This window comes from Vulpes vulpes, chromosome 15 (assembly GCF_048418805.1).
Source record: "Vulpes vulpes isolate BD-2025 chromosome 15, VulVul3, whole genome shotgun sequence".
NCBI classification, from domain to species: Eukaryota; Metazoa; Chordata; class Mammalia; order Carnivora; family Canidae; genus Vulpes; species Vulpes vulpes.
The window spans coordinates 78,045,379-78,068,873 of record NC_132794.1 but is presented as its reverse complement, the minus strand read 5'-3'; the positions used below and the strand labels follow the sequence as shown (position 1 = coordinate 78,068,873).

The following is a 23,495-nucleotide window of genomic DNA, read 5'->3' as shown; positions in this document are numbered from 1 at the left end:
TGTCACCAATATTTATACAAGCATGTAATTCTATATCTTCAACGGTAACTTCCTTCCTTGGGCCACATGAGTCTAAAAGGATAAAGGTTCTTCACTCTCAGCATTATTTTGTTCACATTCCATATTTTTAGGGAACTTTGTCCTCAAAAGGACTCTTTAAATCCCATGCTAACTTAAAGAGTTTATTTATTAGCATATACAGGTGTGATTTGTGCAAGGGGCAGATCTTGTGTCAGTAGGTATGAAGACAAGAACTTATGTGATAAAAATAGCCAAAGACCAATTTGCCAGATAGGTAACCTCAAGAAGATGCCTTTATTTGTGTCCTTGACTTTTCAACTGTCCTGGTCTTCAGTGGAGTCGCAACTAACTCACAGCACAACAAAGATTTGTTTGTTGCATGTCAGGAGTACAGGAAACTCCACGTGCAGGCCAGAATACCCAGGCTTCCTGCAAGAAGCCCTCTCCAAACAGTGTCACGGTATAGGAGTCCATCCTAGAGTCCATCCAGTGACCAAAAACTACTAATCATGGGGTAGCAACAGTGGGATGGGCCCACAAAGATGTGTCCACCAGTGTTCTGCTCTGGGCTACAGCAGCAGAGGGAATATGTCAAACTTTATTTTTAGCCCAGCACACACCCCTGCAGGCTAGAATGGAAGTGAACTAAGGGTCATGTGGCCAGAGCGACCATCCCTCTTTGAAACATTCTCACCCTTTACATACACAACTCCATGAGTCCCTCACACTTCTTTGAACATACGTGTTTATTACACTCAAACTTCATTTTCTTATTACAAAATCCATGTAAGTTCAGGGTCAAAATAGGAAAGAACAGAGTATTAGGTATCAAGTATCAAGTATTAAAACAAAAAAACCAAACAGCCTTGAAAATTCCCTGAGTAGACAGAGCCAGTTTAGCCATATAAGCAAAGCTTAATTTAACTTAATTTTGCAAAACTAACTTGACCTTAGTTGTTTCTTGCTTACACATCTGAAAATCAGAAGCAAAACTTAAATTGTTTTCCAAGATTGATATAAGGCAACTGCTGACCAACTGCCTGTGATTTAGGAAATTCTAACATTATAACCAATCACTGTGAAGAATAAAGTCACTGCTTTCTTACTCTGTAAGCTGCTTCATAACAATACACCCCAGAGTCTCATTCCATATTTTGGGTTGAGTGTTCCCACTTCACAAACTGTCTTTCTTAGTGTATGCACAATCAATTTTCACTAATTACTATTTCAGTGATACACATTGGTTTTACTTTGGCTATTTCTGAGCCTTTGACACTAGCTTGCCTAAACCCAGGAAAATGACTGCTGGTATTCCAGCTTTTATCTATGAATATGTTATTTAATAAAAAATATACTCCTTATATTGTTAAAGCAAACTTTTTATTTATACTTTTGTTTTTGATGGTTGGTTGGCTGGGGCTTGGTAGGAATTTTGTTTCCTTAATTGGGTTGATCCTCAGGGGTAGGCAGTGGGTTGCCTCACATCCCAGCACAGTCTTCCCTGACCTAGACCAGGCTTCTGTCTGGGTTCATTGGTTTATTCAGTTATTCTTTGACCCTCCATTCCCCTCTCTCTTTCCCTTCTTCCCCACCCTGCCCATACCACCTGCTTAACAACATGGGGCACAGGTAACACGATTTCTGAATACAGGCATTTTGAGTTCCCCAAATGACCTTCTGCATCTTTTCCACAGCTCACTTTGTCAGCCTTAGGCTTTCAGATCTACCAGTGTGGCTCTGTGTTTGTCAGCTTCATTTCTTCTAACCTCTGCCCCATGTTAAACAGTGGACACATGGGCAGCTCGGGTGGCTCAGTGGTTTAGCGCTACCTTCAGCCCAGGGCCTAATCCTGGAGACCCAGGATCGAGTCCCATGTTGGGCTCCCTGCATGGAGCCTGCTTCTCCCTCTGCCTGTGTCTCTGCCTCTCTCTCTCTTATGAATAAATAAAAAATAAAAATCTTAAAAAAAAAAAAGTGGACACATGCCTATTTGACTTGTTGACTTTGCAGTCACAGACAGATTGTGCATGACTTCCTGTACTGCACTCAGTTTTGTTCTGGACATTCCCATGCAGGTCCCTTCACGAGGCTGCACGTGACTGGCTCTGGGTATGGACTTGGGAGCAAGAGTGATGAGTCAAGGGTATATGTAAACCTGCTTACTTAGACTGAGTACCACCAACTAAGATGTGTCCAGAAAGCTGGCACCAGATGACATTTTGCCCACAGGCTCTTCCACCAGCTCACCAATTACCCAACCCTCTAACGTCTGCCAATCTGATGTAAGTAAAGTGATCTTTCATTGTCATCTTAATTTGCATTTCTCTAATGAGACTGAGCATCACAGATGACTCTTAACTATTTGCTGTTCCTTTTCTGCGAACTCACTATTCATAACCTTCGCTTATTTTTCTTTGCCTGTCTTTCTCTTTTTGCTTTGAAAGAGTATATTCTAGAAACTTGTCCCTCATTGGTTCTAAAAAATCACAAATATCTTCTCTCAACCCATTTTTTCTTATTAATTCATGATTTTTTGTACAAAAAAGTATCATGAATATTTTTCATGTCACATCTTCAATTTGAATGGCTTCTGGTGACTGTAGAGCCATGTTGATTGTTCATTTAATTAATCTCCCAGGCATGTAAGTAGTTTCAAATTATTCACTACTATAAATAATACTATAATGATAGGTCTTGCGTCTAATCCTTTGCATATATCTTCTATTAAATAATAGATTGTAATACATTCTTAAATTCCTACAATGGAAATAGCTGGATCTTAACACAATTTCCAAACCTCTTCTCCTTAAATATTGCATCAATGTATAGCCTTCTGACCCAGAATGCACAACACTTCGCACTTACTTACTTATCATTTTTTAATTCTTGCTTACTTGGTAGGTTAAAAAGCAATGGTATTTCTGTTGCATATCACCACATACCTTGCTGTACTGTGTCTGTCTGCTGCTCAGTCTCCTTCAGGGATCCCTGCAGTGATTTTCTGGGGTCAGACACCAAGCGTTCTCGTTTCATGAGCTCCCTGTAGGAGACCTGAGCTACTCCCCTGAGAGCTACATATCTGCTGAATGAATGTTAGCTCCATGAAGGAAGACAGTGCACCTATTTTAGTAGTTGGTACTGCATAGATGCTTAATGAAATGTTACTGTATAAATGGATGAATGAGTGAATGAATGAACCTATATACTGATGGCACTCAAACCTCTCTCTCTGTAGTCCAGATTCTTCTTGTAAACAAATTCTTTTCTCTCACTTCAAGATCTCTACTTGGGTTTCCCCCAGACTCTGCCAATTCCTATGTCCCAACCAAACCACTATCTCCATCACCAGTAGAACCAGTGCCAGGTCCAGCATGGACATCCCAATGTACAGGATGGCTGTTAGAGCCAAGCTAAGTGTTGCCTCCAGCACATAAAAGTCATTTTGTAGCCACACTTAAAATAACATGTGATATTCAATAACATGCTTCTGTGGGCTTGAAGTCACTCCACATTTTCAGACTAAGTAGGTGAGATGAAAAAGTGCCTGGGGAAAGTGGCTGGAGATCTAAGGGGAACATCAGAAATCACCTTAGATTTCCTCTGAAATTAAGAAGCCATATTTACTGAAGTGAAACGTTTGAATCACGTTCTCCTGAACACAGTGCTCGCTTCGGCAGCATATATATATGTTCTCCTGAACAGAGATGTTTGCAAAACAAGAATTTCTAACAAATGAGGATCCGTGAAATCCCATGAAGAAGTTGTCTAACTCAATTGTCAGGCTGTGGCCATCCTCCCTCCTGGTTCTGCCCATTACCCTAGACTTACGTCAGTTTTATTTGTAAGAGGAAGGTAACAAGGAGTAACTAACATCTCAGGGCTACATGACAAATGGCAAGAAGCAATCATTCTTATCCAGGAACCTGCCCACTCATGCAGCCACCAAGTAGAAAGGAGCATCAGGACTAGGATAGGAGTCACAGGACAGGGGTCCAGTTCCAGCTGGGCTGCTCTGATGCCTTAATCAAGTTACTTACCCTCTGACACTAAATTTCTCCTCATTGAAATGGCCTTGGTGATCTCAGCTCTACCCTCCAGCCTTTATGCGCTGACCACAGAAGAGATGTGGGACAATGAGTCAGTGCAGAATGGCTAGAAAGGTACCAGAGTGGGTCAAGAGCCTTGGTTGTGTGTGGTGGGTGGGTGCAGAGGAGATGTTCCCTGTCTGTGTATATGTGCAGGGAACTAGATGATGAGTCTGCAGTGACAGTACAGGGAGGGATCCCCGGGAGTGGCTATGTGGGTCTCCAGAGATGGGTATCACTGTCCATCCTTACTCCTACCCCACCAACCCTGCATAAATCCCTAGCATCACTAGAACTCTGTTTTGTGATGTGTCAGAAGCAGAGCACCCAAGACATCCAGCTTGCAGCTGTGCACTGGAGGATTACATCTGGAGCCTGGAGAATCAGCTGTGTTGCTGATCGGTGGATTGCTAAACCAACCCTCTATTGACTGTTTCATCCTTGACTCTGTGGAGTGATTTACCAAGTAAAATCTCGGGATATAAGATGTGACTTAGCAGCCCCTGGAGCTAATGTGCCAAGAGGCTACTCTGGGGAAAATGGAGCAGGAAGGTTTATGGAGTCACTGTCCAACAGGGCAGGTCTCAGGGGAGCCTGGGACTCAGTGCCTTCTGTAGAGAAGCTCAGACCTGGTGACAAAGAGCTGCTCTAGTATGATTCAAGATAGAAGTCCTCCCCCTGTTTCTCATCAGCATATGTGACTCTTCCCACCTCTGGGTTGTACAGAGGCATACCCGTTTACCATATACGTCACAGGCATTTGGCCCCATGCCCCAGAGCTGAGGAAGACTCTCAACCAGATAATACAGAACAAAACAGCAACTTCCCATGCATGGCTATAAGTGATCTGTTTTCCTTTCCATTAAAAAAATCAGTTCCTCGCCACATATCAGCAGATCCAAACTCTCATGGTTCTGTGTCAGCAAGGACCTGGCCTCAACCTAGAGCTCTCAGAAAAAAAATAACAAAGCCATTCTTATCCCAAACACATGGGCAAGGTGGGGCCTCGCTTCCTCTTCTCCACCATTTCCTGCTAACAGGAGAGCTTACAAGTTAAAAGTCAGTTGAGCTGTTGTAGGAAAAGTTATAGCAATATGGATTCTCTGTTCACCTCACAGCCTACTGTAGTGAATCAGAAGCTCTGAGGCAGATAATTAGTGGGCTGTAGATTCAGACCACAAGGAGAGATACCAGGATATATCTATTAGAATGTCTTTAAAACAAACAAACAAACACAAACCATTAAGTGTTGACAAGGATGCATGGACACCACAGCTCTCACCCCAACTGATGGGAATGCAAGTAGTATAGCCACTTTGGAAAGCAGCATGGTGATTTTTTGAGAAAGTTAAACATATACTTACCCAGCAATTATGCTCCTGGGAGTTTACCCTAGAGTACTAAAAACTTAAATTCATACAAAAAGCTATATGCAAATGTTTATAGTAGATCTAATCATAGCTGTCCAAACCTGGAAAAACCTAAATGTTCCTCAAAGGGTGAAGCAATAAACCAACTCAGGTAGGTATATCCGTACAATGGGATGTTCCCCATGGTAAAAAAGAACACACTACTGATCCACAAAACAACCCGATGGACCCCAAAGGTCTTATACTGAGTGACAGTAGCCAGTCTCAAAAGGCTACATACTGTGTTATCCCATTCCCATGACATTCTGGAAAAGGCAAAATTATAGGAACAGAAACTACATCAGTGGCATGTGCACCTGTGTGGTGCGACATGGGCAGGAGACAGAGATATTACCATTCCTTTGCTTCTGCCTCTGCTGGTTTTGAGGGGCTCCACGCTGCAGGCCCCCAAACCAACCACAGGCCTCTGAACATGGAACACATGACCTCCTTCCTTGTCTGCCCTGCCCAGGGGCCACACAGCCTATGCATTCACGATGGCCACAACCCCAACCTACACTGGCTTCCCTCTATCCCTCAGAAAGCCCTGTCCACAGACGCTCCCTCCACCTCCCACTTCCATCTTCTCATATCGCCACCTCTCACACCTCACCTGACCATCAGGGTGATTACCAGTTGTCCATGAAGGAGCAAAGGAAGAAGCGACAGAGCTTTGTTACAACAGCAGCAGGTGCTCCCTGGGGCCCAAGATTCCCTGCTGGGTCTGCTTCAAGCTCCTGAATAGCCGATGTTCAAGAGAGAACTCTGGTCTCCCCCAGAGCTCAAAAGCGTGGCTGTGCTAGATAACACCCCACAGAATCCCCTGCCAGGGGCAGCCTGGGTGGCTCAGCGGTTTGGTGCCGCCTTCAGCCCAGGGGACTGATCCTGGGAACCCAGGGTGGCGTCCCACATCGGGCTCCCTGCATGGAGCCTGCTTCTCCCTCTGCCTCTCTCTCTCTCTCTCTGTGTGTGTGTGTGTGTCTCATGAATAAATAAAATGTTTAAAAAAAAAAAAAAAGAACCCCCTGCCAGACAACCCTTCTTATGTACCTTGAATTTATCAGCAGGTACCACGTGGCACCCACAGCATGGGGCTGTACCTTCTCAGGAACAAGGAGGAGCCAGATTTGGGGTTGTGGGTAAAAGATACACCCCCTCTACCTGTCTCTGCAGCTTAGAACCAACTGGACAAGGACCAGACATGCCCCTATGGACAAAGGACCCCCAAGAGAAAGAGGTTGTCGGTAACATGGGGAAATGGAAGGCCCTGCCTCTTCCTGTTCCACGGAGGCTGCTGCTCAAAAGAGGTTTCTCTAGCATCCTGACCTGATCTGCACCAACCAGGACCAGCTCAAGTACAGGAACAGGACCATGCCTCAGCCTGGGAACGGTACCTCTGAGTCGGGCTATATGGCACACTTGAATCCCTAGTACGATGACACATACCACCCTAAACCTGGACTTTTGGGCGGGACCTGTCTCACTGGACCCCTACCCAGCCCCAAGGGCAGACCCAGAGCAGCATCAGACAGATCAGATTAAAATCCTAGCTCTACCTCTCCCTAACTTTCTGCCTTAGCGACTTATGGTCTCTGAGCCTCAAAGCCCACACCTATAAAATGGGAACGGTATCTTCTCACAAGGCTGTGCAAAGAATTAAGCAAGTAAATATATGTGAGAGTACTTCGGGGAGAAGCTAGATGTCCACGGAGGGCCTGTCCCTCTTGCCCTGTGGCTCACAGGCACCGCATCAGCCACCACACGTGCCCTACCGTACTCGGCTCCCATAGTGTATGTTGCTTCCTCGAGGCTCCTAAAATCTGCCTGCACTTCCCAGAGGAGCCTAAGCCCAGAAAAACCTCCGTGGGTGTGCTCTGGGGCCTCGGACTTTTTAGGGTCCAGCCCTGCTGCCAGGGCAAGCTGCCCTCACCCTAGACCTGGCTTCTTTTCTGTAGCAGCCCCCTCCTGGCCTGTCTGCCAAGTGTGTCTGATCTCAGATTTTCTCACAAGGAGGCACTAGTTTGAACGGACAGCAGGATTACTAAAGGGATTCAATTAAGGCTTTGTACCTATGTCCTGGAGGCCACAGAGACAAAGCTAGAGGTGGGAGTTGGCCATCTCGAAGATAAAAGAGGGAACCAAGAGCAGGAGTGCTATTCCCAAGAGTCCCCAAGAGCCGGCTCCAGGGCAAGCACAGAGGATGCACAGGGGGACCCCTCCTGTGGCGAGCATTCCTGCAGACAACGGCTGAGGGGATAGAGGAACAAGTGTGCTGGAGATTCCCTGAGAGCCTTGACACCCAGTTCCAGTGCAAGGACCAACAGCCAGCCACCTCCCCACCTCCTCCATCAGCCAAGGGCTGAGAGTGCCCACAGGCAGAGAACAGCAGCACCGGGGCTCTATGCCCTGCCCCAGATGACTCGGTTATTTCCAGAAGTTGAGGAATCCCCCTCCCAAAGACTAAGACGGGGACTCTAACAGGAACTGGGCAGATTGAACCTGCCACGACCCCCGTAACTTCCTTTTCTGATTCCAGTCCAAGCAGTCCTGGTTAGCACACACCTCTGCAGTTTTTGCAACAGCAAGAGAGTATAGGAACTCGCAGTGTCCTCCTGCAGGAGGTGCCTAGTTTTATATCTCAGTATGTGCACTGGCTTCCACATTGCTGAAAATAGCCAGGGAGTAGTCCCCCTGGTCAGACCCTCAAAGCTTAGCCGCAACTGAGCTGTCACTGTCTGCACAAAGACGTGGACTGCTGATAGCAGCACGAGTAACAAGAGGCCCAGCGCCCATCACTGGCAGCCATTCCAGGGTAGGAGCTGAGCTGTGGCTTGCACTCCCCTGGAACATAAGAAGTGCTGCCTCAGGGCCAGTACTGGATGAGCAGCTATGGGCAGAGTCATCAGTGTTCTCTCATCTCAGGAAACTTGTGAGGTGGATATTACTATTCCCATGACACGGATAGGGAAAGCAAGACTCAGAGACACTGACATTCAGGGAGCAGAGGTGACTTATCTGAAATCAAAGTGCTAGCAAGCATCAGAATCAAGGACAAAGCCAGACTTTTCTGACCTCAAAGCCCTTCACCCCTTTCCAGCAGTCCAAGTTGGCCTGACACAGTCCTCAACAGTAAGAATATCTCTTGAGGACCCCTGGAAACTTGTTGCCAGTGGCACCACAGGGACTTTCCTCGGCTGGACTTGCAAAGGCGGCGCTGATCCCTGGCCAAGGGTGGTCCTGTGCAGGCCGGGTCTGCCACGTGGCCCCAGCTCACCCTGCAAGCAAGCTGGCCCAGAACAGAGCACTGTGATCTCACCATCCCCACAGGCAAGCAGTGCTCTCTGGGAACCACAGAGGCCAAGGATTCATGAGCCCGGGCATGAGGTGGGTACTAGGCGGCCAGCCGCTTCTGGGCTGCCACCAGTAGCACACCCAGCATGAAACACTTGGCCACCAGGCTAAGCCACCAGAACCATGGCTCTGTACAGCTTTCTCTGTGTGGTGGGCCACTTGATTATCAAACATTTAAGTAGGAAAACTGCCACTGGTCCACACCTGGGACTTGGAAGCTGACCCTCAGGGGTGCAGGTGACTCACTTCCCACCTATAACACCAGATGCCTTAAGAGTATGTCTACCAATGACGGTTTACTTTTCAAATTAGCTTCATGTGCAGAGCCTTCACATTTCTCTTCTGACACCCAGTTGTGCGTTTTACCGGAATGAGTCTCCTACAGGCTAGTGAATTTCTGGATGTGTCAGAGATATTTTCTTACCCAGACCTAATCCTTCTACAGGAAATGGGAGAATGGCACTGAGAAGGATCAAAAGGAGTCAAGGTGAGCCCACTGCTGCCTCATCTCTTCCCCAGCCTTGCCCAGCAGGCCTTTCCTCCTCCAGTCTCCCCCGTGTCCCCCACAGACCCCACAGTGGCAGACTATGGAACATAGCTCCATCATGTCATTCCCTTGCTCAAATGTCTTTGGTGGCTCCCCATGTTCTCAAGGAGCACTCCCAAGCTCTTGGCCCTCAGTGATATGGCCCAGCCTTCTTCTTTACCTAACTTCCCACTGTACCCCCAATGGGGTCTGGCCCAATGAACTGTTCACTCATAATCTGATCCTTTGCCTTCATTTAGAATGCTCTCCCTGGGATGCCCCTCCTACAGCCCCACGTAACCCAACCCAGCCAGCTTCCAAATACAGCTCCTAGCTGCCTCCTTGGCCACAGATCCTTCATGTTCCAACCAAGAAAGTCAAACTTCCAAACTCCAGCCACCACTGAGCCATTCCGTGATGAGAAAGTAGTCACCACCAGCACTTGATGAAGCAGGAGAGCAAGGTTCTTATCTCACAGAGTCAAAGAATGAATTCATAGACAAAGGGGAGTGAGCAAAGCAAAGAGATTTTATTAAGCAAGGACACAGAAGAAGCTCTTAGGAATGAGAGGGGACCCAACCAACCATAAAGGTTGGTCTTTTATTGAAAACTGACCAGGGAACTTAAATCTTTTTAACATCTCTACCCCCTGATAACACCATTAAGTAAGGACTGGTGATAACATCTTGAATGACTTACTTCTTCTTTTGGGTCTGGTCATTCTTTGTGGGTACAACGTGACTGCCAGAAAGGACCCCACTTCTGACGTCCAGGGCAGAGTGCTCTGGTTTGTTCTCTTATCTCTGGTTTCATTAGGACTCAGCTTTTCTGGGATTTTTGGTGAGCCTGATCACATACCCCCCTAAGCAAGCCCTGTCACACAGTCCCCTAGCTATCCCTCCCTACCCAGCCCCACCTGTCCCTTACTCAACGACAGCACCTTCCAGTCTTCAATCCTCCATGCATACTATCAGCTCCCACTGAGTAATTACACTCACGTGTTCAGGGTTATGATCACCTCTAGGTGCAAGTGAAAGGGGGAGCCTGGTTGTGAAAGCCCCTTGTCCGGATGCAGTGTGAGAAGTCAAGCAGAATAAAAGTGAGCAGAATAAAAGTGAGCACTTTGGAATTCCCAAATCTATCCACACCTGCTGCCTGTAGTAACTGTGGTACCTGTCACTTTCTTCCTTGTGTGATCGTTATTCATGAATACACCTTATCTTTCTCTTTCTGTATTTCCTCAATCCTAAGTTTCTATCAATTATAGAATGACACAATTATTTAATTATATGGGGGAAGGGGATCATCACATTAAATGCGCATGTCAATATTGATATTATTCAGACACTTCAAATTGTGTGAGGGAAGAAGTAATTCTTGGAATCAAGGTGATGTTTTAGGTGGGAGATTCTGAAAGAGATCCCTTCCAGTAGGGGGAAGCAGTGGAATCACTGGGGTGGGGGTGGGGGGATGGGGGAGTACCGGTCGCCCCCTCCCATTAACTTACATAATTCAATGTTTCCTGGAGGCAGGTATATGAAAGCAAGAACTAAAAGTTACAAGACTGCGTTCTGATCGCAGAGTATTGCCCCTGCTTTGTTTGGTTTTTGTTCTCTTTTGAATATCTGGACTTTTGCCCACCCTGATTCTCCTGGTTCTTTAGTCACCCTTCCCTTTGTACTAAGACCGTGGCAGTCCCTCCCCACCTTCACAACTGCATCCCCCACCCCCACCCCCTGCAGCTGTTCACATGAGCTGGATACAACGCAGAAGGTGAGAGCCTCACGCACCTGTGGAGGAAGTGGACAACCTCCCCAACCCCACTCCGGTAAAAGGGTGCTCTGCATTCTCTGGGCAGACACACAGAGGAGTTCCAGGATCATTGGACCCTGCTTTAGTATCATCCATCACCCAACCAGCCACCCCTTGCTCATGGATCTGGTCCACACCCAGACAGGGGGAGGAGGAAGGCTGTGGGTTCATCGTAGCATTCTTCACCCTCATTAACTCCTGATATGCTCAGACCAACCTCCCTGACACAGTTTCTTCCTGCGTATATCTGTATTCACCTGTGCATGTATATCTCTTTTTATTTTGTGCCTGTCCTTTAAAAAACAGTATTGGAGTGCTACTTGGGCAATTTTATTGTTATTATCTTGTTAAAATAAAAATTAACAAATAGTTCCTTTTTTCCTGCATACTTACTACTTTCCATGTGGAAGCATATTTGACTTACACCTGATGTATAAACAGTTTCATTATATCAATCATCCATCGTCATATCATAAACATAGTCTATGTTGCCTTTTCCCTTAAATGATCAGATTTAATGACCAAGAAGCATGCTCTTGGTCTATTGCCTATAACTGACTCGCTCACTCCCTAATTACGGGATGTTTAGGGTGTCTCTATTGCTGTTACGGACAATGCTAGGATAAAAAGGATCCCCACACAATCTTTTTGCTTACTAAATTCTCATAAAAAGGATTACTCATTTGCTAAAGGGGAAGAGCAGTTTTCACACTTCTTCCAAATGTTGACTATGCCTCTCCAGAAGTATTTCCTCAACTCACAGTGATGGTGGCACCTAATTCAAAGTGCATAGATTTTAAGTTCAAATCTTGGCTGAATCACTGACTGTATGAGGATGAAGGGCCTTACTTTTCCCAGCCTCCATTTCCTTATCTATAAAATGGGAATAAGGAAAGTGATCTCATTGTGGGAATTATATAAGATTGCAAATACCAGGGCCCTGCCCAGGGTCTGGTTTATTTTAAGTACTAAATTCATTCTTCTTACCCTCTCTACTTTCTTTCTCCCTGGAATTATTTGGGACAAGTGGCTTTTCACTTTTCTGACTTCCCGTCTTTCTTGAACTGTGTTTCTCGCAAAAGCCTCTGGCCCTGGAACAGGAAGTACCTCTGAAGGTTACTGCCCAGAAGAAACACAAAGTCAGCCACAAATTTAAGCCACATGCACAACTTAAAATTGTTTTGGTAGCCACATTTGAAAAGTAAATATAAAGAGCCGAAATTAATCAAGCCATTTATTCAAATATATTTTTAAAGTCTATTTTATTTAACCCAGTATATCCAAAATATTATCATTTCAATACACAATCAATATTTTTAGGTATTAATTAGATATTTCATATTTCTTTTTCTTGTTGTTTGTAACATCTTTGATACCTGATGTGCATTTTTACATGTATAGCACCTCTCAATTTACACTGGCCACATTTCAGGTGTGGTTCAAGGCTTCTGTGTTGGATAACAAAGGTCTAGACTTTGAGACTTAAGCTTCTAAGAGGTGTGCAGATGCTTCAAATGGGGCCATCAGCCAAGGGCTTAGGAGTGTTGCTTGGACACATCATTTCAGGTGCAAAGCACACGTGAATTTTGATGGTTTGCATAACAAATGGAAATAACAAATGCAAATCCCCACTTGTAAATACATAAATAAATGTAAATAAATGCATTTTAAAAAGCTCTAGAGTGTGGCTCAGGAACTTTGAGTGGCTCATCTTCTTTCTTTCCCTCCCCCACAAGATATCTACCCCCAAACCCCCCAGGTGACCAAGCTGCCTTACTTTTCTACTATGAAGGTCACGTAGGGACAGGAGGTACAGAGACTTCATTTCTACACTTGTTGTCTGATATACAACATCTCCATCTTTCTCTGTTCAAACCTATATTCTGGAGTAACCACCACTTTGCAATATGTTCCTTCTGCCCTTGACCTAGCTCAAAGTATGACAGTTCTATTCTCCCTGTTGCTCTGGAGTCATCTTCAACTTTCATCTCCCACACATGACACATAAAACATCATCAAATCTCACACTCAGAAAGTACCTAGAATCTCACCACCCTAAGCACTTTTCATTATCTCTGCTATCACTTTGGGGTGAACCACTAATACCTAAATTAGTACAACAGCCTTTTAACTGATAGTCTTGCTTCTTCCTTTGCTACCCATAGAGCAGCTGAAATTATTCTTCTTTAAAATGCAACATAAGGATGCCTGGGTGGCACACTGGTTGGGCATTTGCTTTCATGCCCAGGGTGTGATCCTGGAGTCCTGGGATCCAGTCCCACATCAGGGCTTCCTGCAGGGCCCTGCTTCTCCCTCTGCCTGTGTCCCTGCCTCTCTCTATGTGTCTCTCATGAGTAAATAAATAAAATCTTTAATAAAAAAATGCAGGCATATATCAGCAAGTCAAAAACAGGTATTTTCAGTGACAATTAAAATGATATAAAAATATACACCACTTAGGAATAACTCTAGCCAAAATGTTAACTATTTTATAAAGAAAATTATAAAATTTTGTGTAAATATTTTACACAACATCTAAATAAGTGAGGATACAAACCATGTTCATGAATTAGAGGAGTCATTTTCATAAAAATATTATTATATCTCTCCAAATTGTATTTTCAATCAAACTTGAATATAGCTTTTTTGTAGAATCTAATAAAACTGTTCCTAAAATCCATATGAAAGAAGAGTGTACCAAGAATGTCGAGATAGAATGGAAGAAGAAAAAAAATAGAGACTCTTTTCAGATATCAAAATTTGTTATAAGCCTAGAATTAATCATATAATAGGGTACTGGCAAAGGGATAAACAAATGAACAGAATAAAGAGCCCAGAAACATGACAACTTGGATTAAACAGAGCTGGTGTAGATCAATGGCTGAAGAATGGCCTTTTTAATTAATAGACTTAAGATTCTTGGCTATCCATATGAAAAAACAAAATTAAATGAAATGTTACCCTTTATCTCACACCACAGAGAGAAATCATTTTTAGATGCACCAAAATACGTAAATGTGAAAGGCAAAATTGCAAAAGAAAATAATAATGTAAAAGAATAATTTTATGACTTCATAATGGAGGAGAATTTCTTAGATAACACACATATATCCTAAAAGAACATAAAGTTAAATGGAGCTCATTTGAGATTAAGAACTTTGATCATTAACAGAATTTGCAAATAATGTAAGGAGACCAGGAACAAACAGAGAAAAGTATAAGATACATATATGACAAAGGATTAATATCCAAATATGTATTAAATTATAGAAAATTAGCAGGGTAAAAAAAGACAGACGACCCCAACGAGAAATGGACAAAATATTTAAATAAGAAAAGAAATCCAGAATGGCCAATAAGCATATAAAGAAATGTCCAACCTTAGTCATTCAGGAAATGCAAATTAAAAACCTAGGTAGATTTTCACTTTCACTAGATTGGAAAAATTTTAAACCCCAGGACTGTCCAATGATGGTGAAAGACTTGGAGCAACAGAAACTTAAACATATTGCTGATGGCTGGGCAAAATTTTGCAATTGGTTGAGAAAGCAATTAGATATCATCCAGTAAGGGTGAAGATTTGTGAACTCTCTGATCTATCAATTCCACTTTCCAGGTTTATACCTTAGGGACTTCTTGCACACATACCTCGGGATACATGCACAAAGGGAGTCCTAGCAGTACTTACAAGCACTGGAGCACCTAACAGTTTATAATAGAAAAACAAACACCCCCCAAAAAAATCCCAAGTGCCCATCAGTATTAACTTGGGGAACTATATTGAGATATATTCATATATCACAGAATACTATACAGCAAGCAGTAAACATGGATGAATGAGAGGTATGTGCAACGAACAGTATGAAGGAATTCCAGAAACATCATTTGGAGCAAATGAAGCAAATCTTTAAAGAATATTTAATTCTTATTTACAAAGTCCAAGAACATGCAAAACTGAATAACTCGAATCTAGATACGATATGAGGTAAAGATAAAATATGAGGTAAAGATCTAAAGATATGAGGTAAAACTAGAAGAAAAGCCACGGAACAATAAGTCCCAGATTCTGAACAGCCATGTTCCCTGACAAGAGAGGGAGAGGCCAAGCCTATGAAGGACCTCAAAGACGCTGATGATTTTAAAAAAACACTTAGGTGATATTTCTTATACCTTATACACTGTTTCTGAATTTTCTTTTCTACCTACTCCCTAAGTCTGGGGGAGTACAGCCCAGGCCCTCACACTGAACAGGATAGCCCTCTCTCAGTTGATGGCGCGGCATCCTTCTCTGGCGGGGTCACCCGGCCCGCCCCTTACTGCTCTCTGCCCCCCTACCCTCCGCCTCCACCAGCCCTCATGCTCTTTGCCTTGACATTCTCCGTTCCCTCCTCGAGAATGCTTCTCACAATCCACGGGGCTCAGACCCTCCCTTCCTTCAGCTCTCCACCCAGAAGGCGCACACATTCCCAGACTCCCGAGCCCCTACTCCTAAACCCCTGCTCTTCACCCCACTTCAGCCTACTGCACCAGGTACCACTGGCCCTCTCCACTGGCCCTGATGCCTGGCAGGAAGTGGCTCTCCGTATGTATTTCTTGAAGAATTAAATGGATGATTTTGAAGAAAATCATGTCAACAACGAAATGTCCTTGAAAAGAGTAATACATAAAATCCCGAATCATTGGACTAGCTCCTCACCACTTCAGAGAAGCTGGGACTAAGGATTGATTTGGTGTTCTTTAAGGTAGGATTTCAGGAGAGAAAAGCAAATTCTCTGTGATCCATGTGGTCCTGCTTATTCAGAAAATGTTGGCATTTCTAACATGGGATGTGGTCATTCACGTGAGGAAAAGGAGGCCCAGAGGTATCTACTTCTCAGACCCCCAGGGAGGGACCCCCAGACCAGGACAAAGCTAGCTCTCTTGGTGACCGGGCTGGAGCAGCCCACACACTGCTCAGCACCCTTCAGAGGCCTGTGTGGGGCTGGGCAAAAGAGGCTCACAGTCGGCCTCCCCCTCCATCCCTGGGTATAAGCCCACACAGGCTCACGTCTAGTCTCTCCCCGGTGTAGCAAGCAGGTCACCTTCCTTTGCAGAACTGTGAGAAAGGGCTTGACCTGAGGTAGGGAGATGAGGAATGGAGCTGGAGCCCAGCCCAACTCGGCAAACTCCAATGGTGACAGACACCTCAGCAGATCCAGGCATTCGAGTGGCCTTGAACACCTACACCTCCCACCAGGCACACACTTCCTGCTCATCAGCTGACCTCTTCTCCCACATCTACAAACCCAGATCAAGGCACTGGTGGTCCCATGTGCTCCCATGCTCAGCTTTCCAGGAGGTGGCCAGTAGGCCCCACTCTGACAGACAGGACCTCCATGCCCACCTATGGCCAGGTGTGGCCTGGCCAAGAACAAGGTGACATACCCAGTGGTGTGGTGTTCAGGGCCTGCAGACGTCAGGTGGCATGGGTGCCGCCATACCCAGCCATTGCCCCTCAGACCTGGGGGAAGAGGACTCAGCCAGCATTGTTAGTCTCCGACAACGTTTCACTATGAATCACTTGAGCTGTGTTTCTGCGCATTTCCTGGAGAAAGCAGAAGTGGAGAGTCAGCTTGCTTCTGCCCTTTACGCAGACATCAACAGAACTGCCTGAGTTCTGGTGATTGACTTGGGCCCTGAAGAAAGGCCACTTAGGGCAGTATGCTCAGTGGTCAAGCAGTGCTAGCTGGGGCCAAGGACAAAGAGGAAAAGCTAGTGAATAGTGGACACAGAATTTAGCCCTGTGCTATCCAGTTGGACTTCTGCTTTTTCCTAGGTCCTACCTATCTTCTCTGAGCCTCTGGTAAAATACAGATAACAGCAGTGTTTAGGTGAATTTAGTTAGAGATGTGTTGAAAGTCCATCCGTGGACACTGCATGGGTTCACGAGCCTCCTCTCTCTCTCAGGCCCAAAGGGAGCTTCTCTTGGATTCCTTCCTCCTCCATCCTCAGACCTAAGTTATTCCAAGAGAGTCCTCCAAGTTTAGATGGCCAGCTGTGGGTAACATTGAAGTCATGATTAAATAAAAAGATAAAGTTCTCTGAAGCAACATCATAATCCTCTTTCCTTCAGGTATATTGGGCTGAATAATTTCCTATACCTATCCATAATGTCATCCATGTAGCATCAGCGAGCATGTCCATGCAAACATAATATCTCCCTGAGCCACATGAGCAAGAGCAGTGGTTAGTGTGAATGCCTGATCCTTAAAAGCTAGCTAATCACCTGTTCCTAGTTCACAATCAACTGATCATTTATAAGTATCTATAAATGAGGAGCAACATCCTTCATTATGGGAGGCAAAAAGGCTCTGAGATGGGTACAAAAATGAAAACACAGTTGTAATGAAACTCAACTCTTGCCAGGGCAAACTTTCCAGTAGACAGCAGCCAAAATAGGAGACTCTCCAGCTTAGGACCTAGGCCACATGCTCCTGACCCCAGGCCCATTCCTTAGTAGGAGGCAGAAGTACCAGCATTCTTACTTAAGCTTTCATTTCTCGTCCACTGTCCATGGATACAAAGGAAGCTACCCTGGAAGCGGGAAGTCTGGAAGCACAGGAGAGCACCTAGGGTCACCCTAAGACATGCAAGAGTGTATATAACAGCACAAGAATCACCTTGTCAGGCCGGAATGAGTTCCAATTTTTTTAAAGAAACAAAATATCTGGTTATACTATTTCCAAGATCCAGGATACCATATAGTGTGCACCACTGTGGGAAAAGAAATGTTAATTTTCTTGGCAGCTGGGACAAGACTCTTCCCCAGGGAGACCTGCTTTTCTTGACTGAGGAGGATAGGTAATTAGAGGCTGGGCTCCTGGGTTGAAAATCTCAGTTGATATTTTCACTCCTGTACTAAGACAGTTACAGCTTTACATCATTTCTTATTTGTGGGCCAGAACTATCATTTTGCCATAAGGAACAAATCAAGTAATACTTGCAAGTGGATTTTTAAACACTAGAAAGAGCTATACAAATACTGGCTGTTATTATTCAGAAACTTGCCTGTACTCTGACACTGAAGCAGCCAGAGAACTATGAACTGCTCACGTAGGTATGTATTTTTGTTGAAGAGAAATCTGAGATTCTGTGATTTTTTTAATGTCCGAAAATAGCAATTATACTTCTGCTTCCATTTATGACAATGTAACTGTTACAGAACATATCCTCCCACTGAAAGTAACTCTAAATAAATAAGACAACTGTTCCCTGCAAAGAATAGCATGCAGCAGAAGACTACAGTCCTTGAGATAAGAATAACACAATGAATGGGTGGTGCCCTGGCTTTCTTCTCATGACTACTTCCTGACAAGGTGCAGGCAAGTGGAGGCCCAGGGGCAATAACCTCCCGGAACTAAAAATATGTAAGATGGAATGGGCTGGAATGTTCAGGACAGAGTCCTGGGAAGAATGCGTTTTGTAGGAACTCATCCTGTCTGTCCTTGGCCAGGGGTTGCCTGTGCATGCACAGGGTAAGACTCCGACAGACCTAGAGCACCTAGAGCACCTAGTTCCCAAGGCTGAGAACTGAATGGAAGTAACAGACACTGGGCAGTGTGAGGAAGCCTAGAGTTACAACCCATTCAGATTGGAAAGACCTCACCAAGCATGTTGAGAATTCATCTTACACTCCAGAAAGGCCACACAGAGGAGTAAGAATTGCACTCTAGAGTAGCACCCATGAACTAGGAATAAGTTCAAAATGGAAATAGAAAAGCTCCTAACTCTAGGAAAGGAACAGGGGGTAGTGGAAGGGGAGGTGGGCAGGGGGATGGGGTGATTGGGTGACAGGCACTGAGGAGGGCACTTGACAGGATGAGCACTGGGTGTTGGCAAATTGAACTCTAATAAAAATATATACATTTAAACGAAAAGAAAAAAGAAAAGCCCTAACAAATAATAAAAGCAAACCTGGCAGAAAAAAAAGGAGATGCCAGTAGTTAAACTGCCAACCACAACAAAACTCATCATCCCTTCATGAAAGAAAACATAACGCAGCATCCCTTCAATGTAACATTTACACTCTCCAGTATACAACTAAAATTAGTGGAAATCTGGAGAAAAAGAAAAAGGTGACCTATAACAAGAAAGATAACTGTCAATAGAAACAGATCCCAAGATGAACCTCATGTTGGAAGTATCACCCAAGGACTTTAAAGCAACTATTAAGAATATCTTCAAGGACTTAAAAGAAAGGATAGTCATAATAACTGCAAGGTAGGAAATTTCAGCAAGTAAATGGAATATATAAGAGGATTGGAATGTAGAATATCCAATGGGAAAAAAACAGTCTCTTCCACAAGTGGTGCTGGGAAAACTGGCCAGCTACATGTAAAAGAATGAAACTGAACCACTTTCTTACACCATACACCTAAAATCATAAAAATCCTCAAAGAGAGCACAAGCAGTAAAGCCTCTGACACCAGCCATAGCAACATTTTTCTAGATATGTCTTTTGAGGCAAGGGAAATAAACTATTGGAACTGCTTAAAAATTAAAAGGTTCTACACAGCAAAGAAATAATCAACAAAGTTAAAAGGCAGCCTACTGAATGTAAGGAGATATTTGTAGGGGATCCCTGGGTGGCTCATCAGTTTGGCGCCTGCCTTCGGCCCAGGGCATGATCCTGGGGTCCCAGGATCAAGTCTTGCATCGGGTTCCCTGCATGGAGTCTGCTTCTCCCTCTGCCTATGTCTCTGGATCTTTCCCTCTCTGTGTCTCTCATGAATAATTAAATAAAACTTTTAAAAAAATAAGGAAAAAAAATTAAAAAGGAGACATTTGCAAATGACATATCCAATAAAGAGTTACTACTCAAAATAGATTAAGAACTTATACAAATCAACACCCAAAAACCAAACAATCCAATTTATTTATTTTTTTAAAGATTTTATTTATTTATTCATGAAAGACACAGAGAGAGGCAGAGACATGGGCCAGGGGAAGGCAGGCTCCCTGCAGGGAGTCCAATGTGGGACTCAATCCTACGACTCCTTTGCCTGAACCAAAGGCAGATGCTCAACTACTGAGCCAACCAGATGCCCTAATAAATAATCCAATTTAAAAATGGGCAGAAGAAATAAACAGACATTTCTCCAAAGAAGATATCCTGATAGCTAACAGACACATGAAAAGATGCTCAACATCTTTCATCATCAGGGAAATGCAAATCAAAACTCCAATGAGATCTCACCTCACACCTGTCAGAATAGTCAAAAACGCAAGAAACAACAGATGTTGGTGAAGATGTGGAAAAAGGGGAAACCTCTTGCACTGTAGGTGGGAATGCAAACTGGTATAGCCACTGTGGAAAACAGTATGGAGGTTCCTCAAAAAGTTAAAACAGACCCTGGATCCAGTAATCATTCTACTAAGTATTTACCCCCGAAATACAAAAAACACTAATGTCAAGGGATACATGCACCCTTATGTTTATAGCAACATTATTTTCAATAACCAAATTTTGGAAGCAGCCCAAGTGTTCATCAATAATAGATGAATAGATAAGGAAGATGTGGTATATGTACACAATGGAATGTTACTCAGCCATAACAAAGAATGAAATCTTGCCATTTGCAATGACATGGATAGCACTAGAGAGTATAATGCTAAGTGAAATAAGCAGTCAGAGAAAGACACTGTATGATTTCACTCATATGTGGAATTTAAGAAACAAAACAAACAAGCAAAGAAAAAAGAAAGGGAGAGAGAGAGAGAGGCAAACCAAGAAACAGACTTCACTATAGAGAACAAATCAATAGTTACCAGAGGGGAGAGGGGTGGGGGACTGGACTGAATAGGTAATGGGAATTAAAGGAGTGCACTTGTTGTGATGAGCACTGGGAGATGTATGGAAGTGTTGAATCACTATATTGTATACCCGAAACTAATATAACATTGTATGTGTTAAATAAAGAAATTAGATAAGAGAAGGATAAAAAATGTAAATTTAGAAGCAGAAAGTATATTTGAAATGAAAATTTTACTGATGGCCAACAGCAGAATGATGACTACAAAAGAAAAAATAATAATGAACCTGAAGACCAATCAACAGAAATTTTTCAGTCTGAAAGACTGAGAAGAAAAGATTGAAGAAAAACAAACATGCACTCAGTTGCCTTTGGGACAATATTAAATGGCATAATATATGTGTAATTGAAGTCTCAGAAGGAAAGAAAAGAGTTAAAAAATATTTGAAAAAATGTTTCAAATTTCCAAAGTTTGTTCAAAAGTAGCAAATTGCAGAGACAATAAGCTTAGTAAGCCCCAAGCACAACAAAACCAGAAGAAAAACACACTTAGGTCATCAAACTCCTAATGTTGAAAAACAAATGTTACCTTGAAAATAGAGAAAAGCAATATTATATACAGGGGTACAAAAACACAACTTTAGCAGACGTTTTTTCAGAAAAAAATGGAAGTCATAAGACAATGGAAAAATCTCTCTAGCATGTTAAAAGAAAGAAACAAAGTGTTAATGTATAACTCTTTAGTCAGTGAAATCCTTGAAAATGAGAATTGTTTTCAGATTAATGACAGCTGAAATCATTCATCATGGGAAGACTTGTACTATAAGAAATTCTAAATTTTGAAACTGAAAGGAAAAGATACCAGATGGAAATGTGAATCTACAGAAAGAAGGGAAGAGCACTGTAATGGCAAATATAATCAAACTAGTTAGTTTCTTGTTTTATTTTTTTTTTAAAGACTAGAACTGTTTAAAACAAACAAACAAAAAGCAACATCATATTTTATTTATAGCTTTGTGAACAAAGATACCAAGAAAGTCTACATTCAGTTCCAATCAGTAAACACACTGAGCATCTATTCTGTGCCAGATTAGAGCTGGACTCTGGAGAAACAAAGCTTTGTTAAGGTTATTTCCTACAATACTTACTCAAGTGGGAAGGTAGTTCTCCCTCAGATGGTGATTAAGGACCACAAGCTACTTTATCCTTTAAAGTCTTGCTGTCATCTGCATCCTATCAGCAAACCAGGAAAGCAAATGGACAAAACACATCTTTGCTCACAAAAGCCCAGCCTGTGAGTAGCAGGCATCACTTTGGCTCACATTCCTTTGTGATAGCACGGCCATACCTAATGCAAGGAAGGCTGGAAAGTGCAGTTCAGCCATGTGCCAGCCTTAATCCTATTATTAGGATTGAATGCATTTTGGTAGTCTCGATCATACTCTCTTCAGAGAGCTTAGATCTACACTTAGGAAAATAAGCAAAACAGTTGATAATATTTTCCTGATGTTTAAAATAAATCATATTAATTTTATACATGATGCAAAAAAAAGTATAAAGAATACAGAATGAAATTAAAATCATTAATATCCTAAATACCCTAAACAACTAAGCAATAAGCCATGTGAGAATAACATCTCATCTTTTTCTGTGTTTACCAAAATATATTTCTTTGGTCTTCATTTTTTTCTTAACAAATGTAGAAACATGCCATAAATTCTGCTTTATAACACTTTCCCATTTCATTATTACAACGTATTTTTTATACCAACTTGAAATCAAGAGAAGGAAGACTGTTTACATAGCAGTGGGACTTTTTTTTTAAACCTGAAGAGAAAGCAATTTCCTTGAATTTTCACGTTCCCTGTGAGGATTATGATAAACTCCAGAAAAAGAAAGGGAATCCAACCAGCAGATTGTACTTCTTGGAGATGGAGGATGAGAATATTGGTGCAAGTAAGAAATAATTCTGCAAGACACCTGGAGCCTGCAGGAGTTGTGGTAGATGCTGATGGTGACAGGAGGAGACTTGGAGAGTGATAGGGCATCATAAGACTACAAATGATCAGATACTTCTTTTAGTTTTCAAAATAGCTGGAGGGTTGTATTGACATCACACTCAAAAGAAGCTCATTGAGAAGATAAAGAAGAATCAGAAGCTATTATTCAGTCAAACTTAAGCCATTCAACCTACTTCAAACAGCATAATGATTTTCCAGGACCAGGTCTTAAACTGAGTTCTGCAGGCACAAATGATAGAAGAATGCCTTCCTTGAGAAGTGTTAAACCCAAGAACAGGTCCTTTAGGCTAAGCTCATTTCTCTTTGGTGGTTGAGAAGGTACAGGCATAACTAAGCATGTGAGCTTCAGTGAGGCACCGGACAAAACCTCTCTTGATTTACATTCATTGTAAATTCTTGATTTACATTACATTGATGATTTACAGAACCTCTCTTGATTTCATTTATCCCTCGCCATCTCTTCGACACCACCATCGAAG

At 43.1% G+C, this 23,495-nt stretch overlaps 1 protein-coding gene across 4 annotated transcripts in view; it reads right to left on the bottom strand.

Annotated features, from left to right (window-relative positions):
- WDFY4 (WDFY family member 4) overlaps positions 1–16,788 on the bottom strand; it is a 286,883-nt gene extending 270,095 nt beyond the window's left edge. For 2 of the 4 annotated variants that reach the window (XR_011997478.1, XM_072739273.1), the window contains exon 1: positions 16,629–16,762. The gene's annotated coding sequence lies outside the window, so the exon portion shown is untranslated. Of the gene's footprint in view, positions 1–16,628 lie in introns of all 4 variants that reach the window. The other 2 variants (XM_025989725.2, XM_072739274.1) reach the window with 1 other exon arrangement.
- Positions 16,789–23,495: the final 6,707 nt, after the last annotated feature.